Source organism: Triticum aestivum, chromosome 7B, assembly GCF_018294505.1.
Source record: "Triticum aestivum cultivar Chinese Spring chromosome 7B, IWGSC CS RefSeq v2.1, whole genome shotgun sequence".
In the NCBI taxonomy this organism is placed as follows: Eukaryota; Viridiplantae; Streptophyta; class Magnoliopsida; order Poales; family Poaceae; genus Triticum; species Triticum aestivum.
In genome coordinates this window covers 18,897,123-18,909,674 of record NC_057813.1, presented here as the reverse complement: position 1 = coordinate 18,909,674, position 12,552 = coordinate 18,897,123, and positions in this window count along the sequence as shown.

Genomic DNA, 12,552 nt, shown 5'->3' with positions numbered 1-12,552 from the left:
TTTAAATGAAAACGCACCTGACTTGCACACACCAGCTTAACTCACCGGTGTCTGGAATCACCCACGACACTTGTTAAGCAAAACTCTAAGTGGGGAGGCTACAACCTCGATTAGCATGGGATCACAAAATTTATACCGCGCGCAAAACTGGGGAAGCTACCCCCTCGGCTACAACCGAAAACACCCATGCCCCCTGACCGGATGACTGGCTTTAATCCATGGCCGTGGTACCCTCATCCCGGCCCCTCTGTACGGTGTGTGCTAGAAAGGGGTGGACAAATTACTGAACCGTACTCTACTTCTTGTAGAGACGGGTGGTAGTACGAAACAAGTATGGGGGTTACTGGAACAAGACCCGATTTTCGGTCGACTCAGGAGGTTTATAGTTTCCTGCATGACATGTATAACAAATGTATTTCAACCAACACAATCAACACTCATTATATCTTACCATGCCATACCGAACATACCCGTCCCGACGGAGACCGGCGACAAGCTCACGCCTACCCAAGGCAGAGGCTTTCCCGGATTCCTTTCCGGCATGCATGCAAGATACATGAGGAAGATTACCATCACAAGTACACTCATTTCCAACAGCATGGAAATCATTAATATGCATCCATGCAAATGATCATATCACATTAAATAACAAGTCCTTCGAAATGAGGTGGTGTTATAAACGTGTCAACGAACACATCAAAAATATTATGCTCGGGTTCAGAATGCTTGCCTTCAGTGTGTGGAAAGGCAGGGTGCACTCCAAAACCTTTGAAAGTTTTCTTCTCTCTCTCCAAAATCCTATTTTAAACAAATTTCAATTAACACACAAATTCAAAAACAGCACAAAAAGTTGTTTGAATTTTTTCTCAAATAAATCTTAAAATGAACTAGGTTATATTTGAGAGAGGTAGGAAAAAGAATCAATTCATTTGGAGTTATATTTTAAAAGATATAGCCAGTCAAACATTTGGTCAAAATCTGTTTTTAAAAAAACAGAATTAAAAGAAAACGATTAGAATATACGTACACGTCGAAGACGTATTCCGACTATACGCCTCCACTTACTCCAGTGTGGACGCGCGTGGGTCACTGACAGTGGGCCCGCCTGGCCCACTGGTCAGGTTTGACCAGTCGCCCTCCCTCCTCTTCCTCTGGCCGAACAGAGGCGGGGGCTCTGGCGATCTTCGCCGGTGTTAGGCAGCTCCTCGCGGGCATCCGAGTGCAGGGATGGGTCCGCCACTCCTAGGCGGTCCTTCTGGTGGTCATAGGGTAGCCGGGGGTGGAGGGAGTCGCCGGCGGCGAGCTCCGCGGCGGAGGGGAGGCTTCGGTGGATTTGGGGATTCCGGCCGTGGTGGTTCCTAGCTGTGTCTGGGAGGCTAGGCAGCTCCGTGGGTTCAAATGGAGTCGGACGGTGGCGTTTGGGAGGGCAGGGGAGGTCTTGGTGCGTCAGAACTGACCGGGACGAGGCGGCGGCCGAGCTGACCGGAGAGGTTGAAGACGACCTCCTTGCTTCGATTGACGACTAAGGGGGGTACGAGAAGGACGGCATGAAGCTGCTTGGGTGCTCGGAGGAGTCCGTGGACCTCCCTTTATAGCATGCCCAACTCGGTTCGCGGCGGCCGTGGATAAGCTCGCCGGTGAACCGCCCTACTGTACTGCAGGGCGACATGGCGGTGGCTGGACGGCTCTAGGAGCTACCGACGAACGCTCCACTGTCGAAGGGGGCATGCCGGCGCGCTGTGGTGGTTTGGGCGGTGCTGCCCATGGCGGTGGCGGATGTGGACGTAGGCGTGCCGCCAAGAAGCTTGCTAGCAACGCTGCAGGGGGCGAAGAGGCGGTCGGGGCTCTTGGCGCGACGTGGCGAGTGGGAAAGGATCAGGATGAGCTCGGGGTAGCTTATCCAGGGGCGCGCTGGCTCGGGCGCGAGCACGTGCAAAACGCATGCTCTGCTCGCGCTCCGGGCGTGCACGGCGACCGCTCGACGAAATGCCAGGATGGCCAAAACTGCTAGAGAGCTTATGCAAATCCATAGGCCTGGGCTAGAGATTGCTAGCAGGCTACTTGACAACTTGGTTTGGACAGATGGGAAAGTTCACAACACAAACTCACAATCATGCCAAATCTGTCCATGCCCACAGGGTGTTTGACAAAATGCCAGAGGCATCTAGGCAGGTCTTGGAGTGGCCAAATTCTCCAGATCAGTGTCTCTGTGGGTGTATGAGAGGGTGGTGAAGTTAGTTTGCAAAAAGGGGAAACTTGCTAGTGCAAGTTTTGCAAAACTACACTTCTGGGCAGGGAGTGAATGGTATCATTTCATGAACTAAAATGATCCAATGAGTGCATGCTCCTGGACTTAGGGGTTTAGTATGGAGGACTACAAGCATGAGAAAGCACAAGGTTAAAGGAGCAACTTAAGGAGTAGTTGCTGTACAAACCATCATGTTGGACCAGAATGAAGATGAGGTTGATTCACTCAAAATTTACAAAGAACATCCCTGGATTTTTGCATATAATGGAATGATATGCTCCTACTGACATCCCATAATTTTGGTGGAAGCTAGAAAGGAATATTTAAATGAGTTGCAGTGCAAAATTGCCCACTGGACCAGAGAAGAAAATTGGGTGTAGAGCTCAAAATATTTCATGAAACAAATATATTATTGCACAAAAGTGATTTTGAGACACCATGGGACACCTCCAAATTTTGGTTGGATTTTTAGTTAAATTTATCAAATGATTGTAGTTCAAAAAGAGCTCCAAACTTAAAACAAGTCATTTTAATAAATATAGCCCAGGGTGAAGTAATTTAATAAATAATTCTACTGATTAGGAAATTGTTTTAATGAGATGGCATAGAAGTTCAATATGTTTTGGAAGGATCCACTTGGAAGAAATTCCTTAATATTAAAGGAAAAGTTTTGAAATCAACAGAGATATTCTTGCAGGCAAAAAAAATTTAAACTCTTGGCAAAATTTTAATAACTAAAACTTGGTTAAATTTTTGGGGTGTTACATATCCAACCTCAACAAAATATTGGACAAAATATGTCAAATCCACAACACTCCTGGGAGACCTGCAAACCATATCCACAGAGATTTTTGGGTCTTCAAACAGTCCGGCAAACTCAATGCCGAACACAAGGGGCTCAACACACCAAGCGAGGATGACGACGCACCCCACAAGCAGAACACCGGAGAACAAAAGAAGTTCCCACAAGAAGTCAAGGCAGTAAATTCACTTCAGATGACAAAAGGGAAACACAGAACGACGCTTACAAAGACACGCGCCGTACGGCCAGCCCCAGAGGAGCACCGCCACTGGTTGTTACAACCAATCACCTTCGATCATCAGGATTACTCCAAAGGAGCCCGGAATGCAGGCTGGACTGCCTTGGTCGTGAATTTGATCATTAGCAGACTCCAATTTACAAAAGTCCTTATGGACGGCGGTAGTGACTTGAACCTGCTATATCAGGACACAATCCGCAAACTAGGGGTAAACCCAGCTACAATCCGCCATAGCAACACATCCTTCCAAGGAGTCATGCCGGGTCCAGATACCCAAAGTATGGGTTCCCTTTCGTTAGAAGTCACGTTCGGCTCACCCGACAACTTCCGAAGCGAAAAGCTAACATTCCACATCGCCCCATTCGTAAGTCGCTATCAAGCGCTATTGGGACGAGAAGCCTTCGCCCGCTTTAACGCAATACCGCATTATGCATCCCCTACACGTAAAATGCCCGGTCCACGAGGCATCATTTCATTATAGGGGAATATAAATTGACCCCCAAAGTACGGGCAAAGGTGCGGCCGCCTAGACAGCCGCCCGCTAATCCATCCCTACTATCCCGGACATGGCTCGACGAGTCCGGCGTAAATGTACATATGCTTAATACCCGCATAACCCCGTACAAGGGGCTCCGCGTGTTCACGCCCGGAGACAATACGGCTCAATTCTTGCTCCAACTATATTTTGTTTATTTTAATATAGATTTCTCGTACGCTTATTTTTTACTAATTTCCTCTCTTTCGCAGACGAACATCATGCTACGCCCGTCCAGGATACGGCACAACGGAGACACAGGCGCAGACATGCAGCAGGGACCCGTTTCAAGGATTCTTTTCAGATTAAGACCCTGCGTAAACCTTTTTTACTGTCTCTTGTTGACAACATCCCCCGGTTTTCGCTATAACCGAGGAGGAGGCTGGCGTCTTGGCATTTGGCCACGTCAGAATTTTTGCGCGTACCTGGACACCAGGGGCTTTTTTACCAAGGGCTCTATTTCGGCCCGTCCTCATAAAGACCGAATACCTTAGGGAGTGTTCGGCGTCGCGAGTTTGGCCCTATATGCATCAGCTCCGAATCATGTCTTTGGTCAAATGTTGGGTTTGCCCGGCTCCTGTGTTTTGCTGCCTTACGTTCCATTATATCAGCTAACGCGGCACCAGGAGAACTACTGCGATTGTGCCCCTGTTCGGCCAGGTGAGCACCTCAGTAGAGAAAGCCGAAAATTGACTGTCATGATATAGCGAGAGACTGGTCAACCACTCGATGACTTTCGGAATCTTTAGGATTCCTTCGCATTAACGAAGGGCCGCTTACCGGTCAGGCACACTCGCGCCCCGAATCCGGGTGAGCGCGGTGCCTCTAGGGGCTATTCAATAGCCCCACTGTCAAACTCCTATGGCTAAGTGAAAGTGATAAAGCATTATAGTCCGGTTCCCTAGTTCGCCGCGCCACCACCTCCTTTATAGGACCAAGACGTTGGATTAAGTGTGAAAAGGCGCCTTTTTGTGAACACCCCTGCATTATATGTGTGGGGGCTGAAGCCAACGACTGCCATCTTTCAGGTTATATACAAATATATACATTAAACGGCCGCACAGGAGGCATCATAATTCTTGCAAGCACAAGTATAAAAAGCTTTTATATTCCATCAAAATATTCGTTTTACAAATAGCACACGCTATTCGAACACAACATCCTTCGAGCACTGCGACTCTATTAAACGAGCGCCATGAAGAACTTCCTCAAAGTAGTGCTTGGCAGGTACTCGGCTTTCGTCCGAATCCCGGGATGCAACAACAATGGCCTTCATATCCGCCCAGTATGTTTTGACACGGGCAAGAGCCATCTGTGCGCCTTCTATGCACGCCGACCTCTTCATTGCATCAGCATGCGGCACCGAACCTAGGAACTGCTGCACCAAGCCAAAATAACTCTTCGGCTCCGGCTTCTCCGGCCACAGATGACTCGCAACATACCTCATGGCGAGTCCAGATAACCTATTCAGCTCCGCCCAGGCGGCCAAACGGTCCGATACCGAAAGTGGGCGCTCTGGATTGTGGAACTGCGACCAAAAAAGCTCTTCCAATCCATGGTCACCTCGGCCGCGGAAGTGTTCGGTCGCGTCCGCTGCACTAGCTGCCAAATCCAGACAGGTGTTTTCCGCACTCCACTGCCGGTCTAACGGAGCATACTTGGGGTCTCCGAACTTCATCCGCAGCATATAGGGCTTTCCAGACGTGATATCTCCGGCCTGACGCAGCTCCTCCTTCATAGCTCTCATTGCAGAGCGAGTATCCTTGGCTTCGGCAGCGATCTTTTCAAGATCCTTCTGAGCTGTCCTATCTTCTTGTTCAAGAAATTTACAGCGGTCGGTAGCATCCTTCAACTTTATGGTCATTTCGGCTATCACCTTTTTGCTCCGGCAGTGAGCAGCCTGTTCGGCTTTTAGCTCTTCAGCCGCTTTAACGGCAGCCGCATCACTTCTCCTTGCTTGCTCCTTGGCTTGGGCAAGTTCCATCCGAAGATTCTCCATGGCAGCAGGACCATCTACATTAAGCATATATATATAAGGCCCGAGCATCGAGCTCCTATTACCAGGTGTCTTTGGAACATACCTTGTGCCTCGTCTAGCCGCTTATTTACAAGCACGATGTCGGCATCTGCTATGTTAAGTTGCCTCTTTAGCTCGGCAGATTCATCAGTCCGGCTAGCCACCGAATGCCTCGCCACCTTCATGGAAAAGGCAACATATTATACCTGGGGTTATGATCCTCTGCGCGCTGTCACTCTTGATGACACATAGAGTCTCAGGGGCAACTATTTATATAGGGCGCATTTAATATGCGGCTCTACCAAAAGGTACAACTTTTTGCGTACCTCAAAGCCTATTAGTAAACTCCTGGCAGCCTCATACAATCCGCTTTCCGCGGATGAAATCCTTCCTATCACCGTATTCATCAACATACGGTGTTCTTCTGAGATGGACGCCCTCTCAAGCAGATCCTCCAGCCTCTCCGACTGTGCACCAGAGGGTGCTGGACTAGCCTGACGACCTTTTCCAGGATCCGGACTTGCAAAGGCCCTCCGAGACGACACTTCAGGGTCGCCTGCCTCGTGAGATGGCGCAACAAGAGGAGGTGTTTCGCTCTCTATCATCTCCGGACGAAGATCCCCTGAAGATGAGCTCTGCTGAGAAGGGTTGAGATCCGAACTGCAAGGTAATGTTTCGGTTATCTTCCTCAGAAATAAAACAGGAGTGTCATTCATTATGGAACCCCTCCCTTCACTTACGTCTCAGGAGAGAGCGGGTCCCCTTTAGGGGGCGATTCGACCGGGGCATTCTCCGGTGCCGATCCCTTTGGCAAATATTTCTTCCCCCGTTTTGAGGCCATCATCTCCTGGTCTTCAGAGGCAGTCCTTTTCTTTCCCTAGTCGGGGGAATTTTCGATTCTTCCCTTCCTAACAGCCTCCTTCGCAGAGGTAGTAGCTCCTTGGTTCCCGCCTTCTCCTTCCGCCAAAAGCGTGACCTCCAGTATCCTGGTTAGCATGAGATTCGGCGCGGTCTCGGGCAGGGGGCTGGACACCTGATAAGCTTTGCCTTCACTATCCACTCCTGCTCAAAGGACAACTTTGTTAAGGGTAATTTTGTGATGAAAATACGGATGGTGTGTCCAAATACGGGGCTACTTACCTTAGCATCCAGGCGATTGCAGCTCAGACCTGCGTCCTCGGACAAATCCGGACACCTTGCTTGTGATCCGAAGAACAATTTGTACATCTCCACGGGTGTCGCACCCATGAAATGTTGGAGGACTCGCGGTCCCTCCGGATTAAATTCCCACAGGCCGAGAGGTCGATGTTTGCAGGGCAGTGTGCGGCGAATCAGCATGACTTGCGCCACTACGGTCAAATTGATATCTCTTTCTAGAAGATCTCGAATGCGGTCCTGTAGCAAGGGCACGTCTTTGGGCGGCCCCCAGATAAGTCCTTCATTAACCCATGACGCTAGCCGTGGTGGGGGACCCGAGCGAAAAGTAGGTGGCGCCACCCATGTGGTGCCCCTGGGGGCTGTGATGTAAAACCAGTCCCGTTGCCATAAGCCGAACTCCTCTTGAAAAGAGCCTTCGGGCCATGGAGCGTCGGCCATCTTGCTTATTATTGCTCCTCCGCACTCAGCGTGCTGCCCCTCGATCATCTTCGGTTCCACCTTGAAGATTTTTAGCCACAATCCGAAGTGAGGAGTGATATGGAGGAAGGCCTCACACACGACAATGAATGATGAGATTTGGAGGATGGACTCCAGAGCTAAGTCGTTGAACTCCAGCCCGTAATAAAACATAAGCCCCCTCACGAAGGGATCAATCAGGAAGCCTAGCCCCCGAAGGAAGTGAGATGCAAACACCACGCTCTCACCGGGCTGGGGAGTGGGAATGGCCTGCCCTTGAGCAGGCAGCCTATGCGAGATTTCGCTGGTTAGATACCTGGCATCTCTCAGCTTTCGCACATCTTCTTCCGTAATGGAGGAAGGCATCCACCGGCCTTCAAGGTCGGAGCCGGACATCGTCGAAGGTCCTAAGCGCCTAAAACTAGAGCTTTGGGTGTTGGAACTCGAAGCAAGGGGCGGATTCGATTGGATTGAAAAGAAGGGAGCCGAGCCTTGGTCCCTTTATAAAGGAGTTGAATACCAAGAGCCCTCCCCATAACCGTTTGAGACTCGCTTTCAATTAGGGAGTCATACCAAAGGCACGGATGGGTTACCCACGCCCATATTGATGAGAATCCCGGAATAAGGGGACACGATCTCTGCTTTGACAAGACGTGCCAAGGAAACCGCCTCGCTAAACGCGCTGAGGTGGAACAGTAAAACGATTCGAATAAAGGCCTAGCCGTGACGTCATGCTACGAAATACGTCAGCAGATTAGATTTGTACAGATATTATTCTCTCTACGGTGGCATGTGGAACTTATCTTTCAGAGCCGGACACTATCCTTGTGTTCAATATCATCTATGAAGTATTCGGAGAAGGAACCCGTCTTGCAATACCGAAAACAATTTGTGCCAGACTCGTCGTCATTGAAGCCTAGTTCAGGGGCTACTGAGGGAGTCCTGGATTAGGGGGTGTCCGGATGGCCGGACTATGACCTTTGGCCGGACTCCCGGACTATGAAGATACAATATTAAAGACTCTGTCCCGTGTCCGGATGGGACTTTCCTTGGCGTGGAAGGCAAGCTTGGCGATACGATATGAAGATCTCCTCCCATTGTAACCGACTCTATGTAACCCTAGCCCTCTCCGGTGTCTATATAAACCGGAGAGTTTTAGTCCGTAGGACGAACAACAATCATACCATAGGCTAGCTTCTAGGGTTTAGCCTCTCTGATCTCGTGGTAGATCTACTCTTGTACTACCCATATCATCAATATTAATCAAGCAGGAGTAGGGTTTTACCTCCATTGAGAGGGCCCGAACCTGGGTAAAAACATTGTGTCCCTTGTCTCCTGTTACCATCCGCCTATACGCACAGTTCAGGACCCCCTACCCGAGATCCGCCGGTTTTGACACCGACAAGGACCTTCATACTGCTTTGGAGACATGTCGTCTTTTTCGTGCACATGTCGCTGGTCCTCCTATGCCTCTAGTGTATCTTTTGTCTTCCCATACATGCCCAAGAAGCCTAGTAGATTCACACAAAGATTCTTCTTCAGGTGCATCACATCGATTGCAAAGAGGACCTCTAGGTCTTTCTAGTAGGGTAGGTCCCAAAATATAGGTTTCTTCTTGCACATGGGTACGCGTCCCTCAGCATCATTCGGAACAAGATAGTATGTCAGGACCCTTTCCAAAGATTACTTGTAAATCATTGACCATAGCAAGTATGTGATCACCAGTATGGACGGCGGGCTTCTTCCAGTGATCTGTCTCGCCTTTGAAATGCTTGCCTTTCTTTTGACATTGATGGTTGGTCAGAAGAAATCGACGATGCCCCAGGTACACATTTCTTCCTGCATTTGTCCAAATATATAATTTTGATGTCATCTAAATAGTGCGTGCATGTGTGGTATCCCTTGTTTATCTGTCCTGAAAGGTTACTGAGTGCAGGACAATCATTGATGGTTACAAACAACAACGCATGTAGGTCAAATTCCTGCTTGTCGTGCTCATCCCACACGCGTACACCTTTTCCATTCCATAGTTGTAAAAGTTCTTCAACTAATGGCCTTAGGTACACATCAATGTTGTTCCCGGGTTGCTTAGGGCCTAGTATGAGCACTGGCATCATAATGAACTTCAGCTTCATGCACAACCAAGGAGGAAGGTTATAAATACATAGATTCACGGGCCAGGTGCTATGATTGCTGCTCTGCTCCCCAAAAGGATTAATGCCATCTGCGCTTAAACCAAACCATACATTACTTGCGTCACCTTCAAAGTCCCCTCACTTTCTCTTGATTTTTCTCCACTGCGACCCGTCAGCTAGTGCTCTCAACTTCCCATCTTTCTTACGGTCCTCTTTGTGCCATCGCATCAACTTAGCATGCTCTTTGTTTCTGGACAGGCATTTCAACCGTGGTATTATAGAAGCATACCACATCACCTTGGCAGGAACCCTCTTCCTGGGGCGCTCGCCGTCAACATCTCCAGGGCCATCTCGTCTGATCTTATACCGCAATGCACCACATACGGGGCATGCGTTCAAATCCTCGTACGCACCACGGTAGATGATGCAATCATTAGGGCATCTCCAATCCTAGAGGGCACAGAACCTTCTTTGCTCCGTACGTACTGTCGGGAAATTCGTTATCCTTTGGAAGCTTCTTCTTTAATATTTTCAGTAGCTTCTCAAATCCATTGTCAGATACACCATTTTGTGCCTTCCATTGCAGCAATTCCAGTGTGGTACCGAGCTTTGTGTTTCCATCTTCGCATATTGGGGTACAACTCTTTTTTGCGTCAACAATGACCCGACGAAGATCATCATTGGGCACATCATCTGGTTCCTCTTGATCTTCAGCTTCCCCCGTTGCAGCATCACCATATTCAGGGGCACATAGTTGTCATTGTCCTCTTCTTCTTTGTTGTCTTCCATCATAACCCCTCTTTCTCCGTGCTTGGTCCCAACATTATAGTGTGGCATGAAACCCTTCTCAAAAAGGTGGGTGTGAAGGGTTTTCACATCAGAGTAAGACTTTGTATTCCTTCAGATAGGGAATGGACATCAGATAAAACCATTTTGCTTGTTTGCCTCAGCCACTTAGAGAAAATTATGCACGCATGATAACCCACAAGTATACGGGATCAATTGTAGCCTCTTTCGATAAGTAAGAGTGACGAACCCAACGAGGAGCTAAAGGTAGAACAAATATTCCCTCAAGTTCTATCGACCACTGATACAACTCTACGTACGCTTAACGTTAGCTTTTCCTAAAACAAGTATGAAACTAGAAGGACTTTGTAGGTGTTGTTGGATAGGTTTGCAAGAATATAAAGAGAACGTAAATTAAAAGTAGGGTCTGTTTAGATAAAGACGCAATAAAGTTAGTATAGTGAGTGTGGAAAATTGGTGGTAGGAGTTGTGAAATTGTCCCTAAGCAATTGACTACTTTACTAGACTGATAGCAAGTTTTATGTGGGAGAGGCCACTGCTAGCATGTCATCCCTGACTTGGAATTCTATGCACTTATGATTGGAAATATTAGCAAGCATCCGCAACTACTAGTGTTCATTAAGGTAAAACCCAACCATAGCATTAAGATATATTGGTCCCCCTTCAATCCCGTAAGCATCAATTTCTATGCTAGGTTGAAGCTTCTGTCACTCTTGCCCTCCAATACATAGTCCTATCAACATACAACTAACCCTATGGTGTGATCCATGCACGCGCTCATATGATGGGAACCAAAGGATAGCAACATAACCACAAGCAAATTAAACCAATCATAGCAATTCACCAATTACTGATAGGACAATGAAAATCTACTCAGACATCATAGGATGGCAACACATCATTGGATAATAATATGACGCATAAAGCACCATGTTCAAGTAGAGGGTACAACATGTTGCGGGAGAGTGGACCGCTGTAGATAGATGGGGGAAGCTGATGGAGATTTTGGTGAAGATGACGGAGGTGTTGGTGTAGATCATGGTGATGATGATGGCCCCGGCGGCGTTTCGGCGCCACCGGGAGAGAGGGGAGAGAGCCCCCCTTATTCTTCTTCTTCCTTGACCTTCTCCCTAGATGGGAGAAGGGTTTCCCCTCTGGTCCATGGTCTCCATGGTATGGGAGGGGCAAGAGCCCCTCCGAGATTGGATTTGTCTCTCTGTCTCTCTCTGTTTCTGCGTTCCTGATTCTGCCCTTTCACCGTTTCTTATATTCCCGGAGATCCGTAACTCCGATTGGATTGAAACTTTGAACATGATTTTTCTCCGGATATTAGCTTTCTTGCGGCGAAAGAAGGGCAACAACCACCTTATGGGGTGTCCACGAGGGTCAGGGGCGCGCCCCTGCCTTGTGGGCCCCTCGAGCATCGTCTCGCGTTGATTCCACTTCTCAAAATTCAGATATATTCCAAAAAAAAATCCTCGTCTGTTTTTATCCCGTTTGGACTCCGTTTGATATGGATTTTCTGCGAAACAAAAATCATACAACAAAGATGAACTAGCACTGGGCACTGGATCAATATGTTAGTCCCAAAAATAGTATAAAAAGTTGCCAAAAGTATGTAAGAGTTGTAGAATATTGGAATGGAACAATCAAAAATTATGGATACGACGGAGAGGTATCAACGCCCTTAATGTACTCGGAGGTGCGCCTGTCACCGTACATCCATTGCCGGTTCATCTGCGTGCATTATATATAATTAAGTGTGGCAAAAACCATTATGGAACATCGTGAATAGAGAAGTGACCAAATTAATAGAAGTGCATCATCACATTAAAACCAAAGTACAGTAGTGATCAAATGTTATTACTAAAAAAATAAATACATAAAGTTCATACATTGTTCTCATTGAACAACATATAGCTCTCTAGAGCATCTAATTAAACCATACACTGGAACTATGTAAAACATTTCAGTGCAACAACAAATGCGATCATAATCGCAACTAAGGTAACAACTGATCCAACGGCATAATGATACCAAGCCTCAGAATGAATAGCATATTTTTTAATCTTTCTAATCTTCAAGCGCATTTTATCCATATTGATCTTGTGATCATCGATGATATCCACAGCATGCAACTCCGATGCCATCTTCTC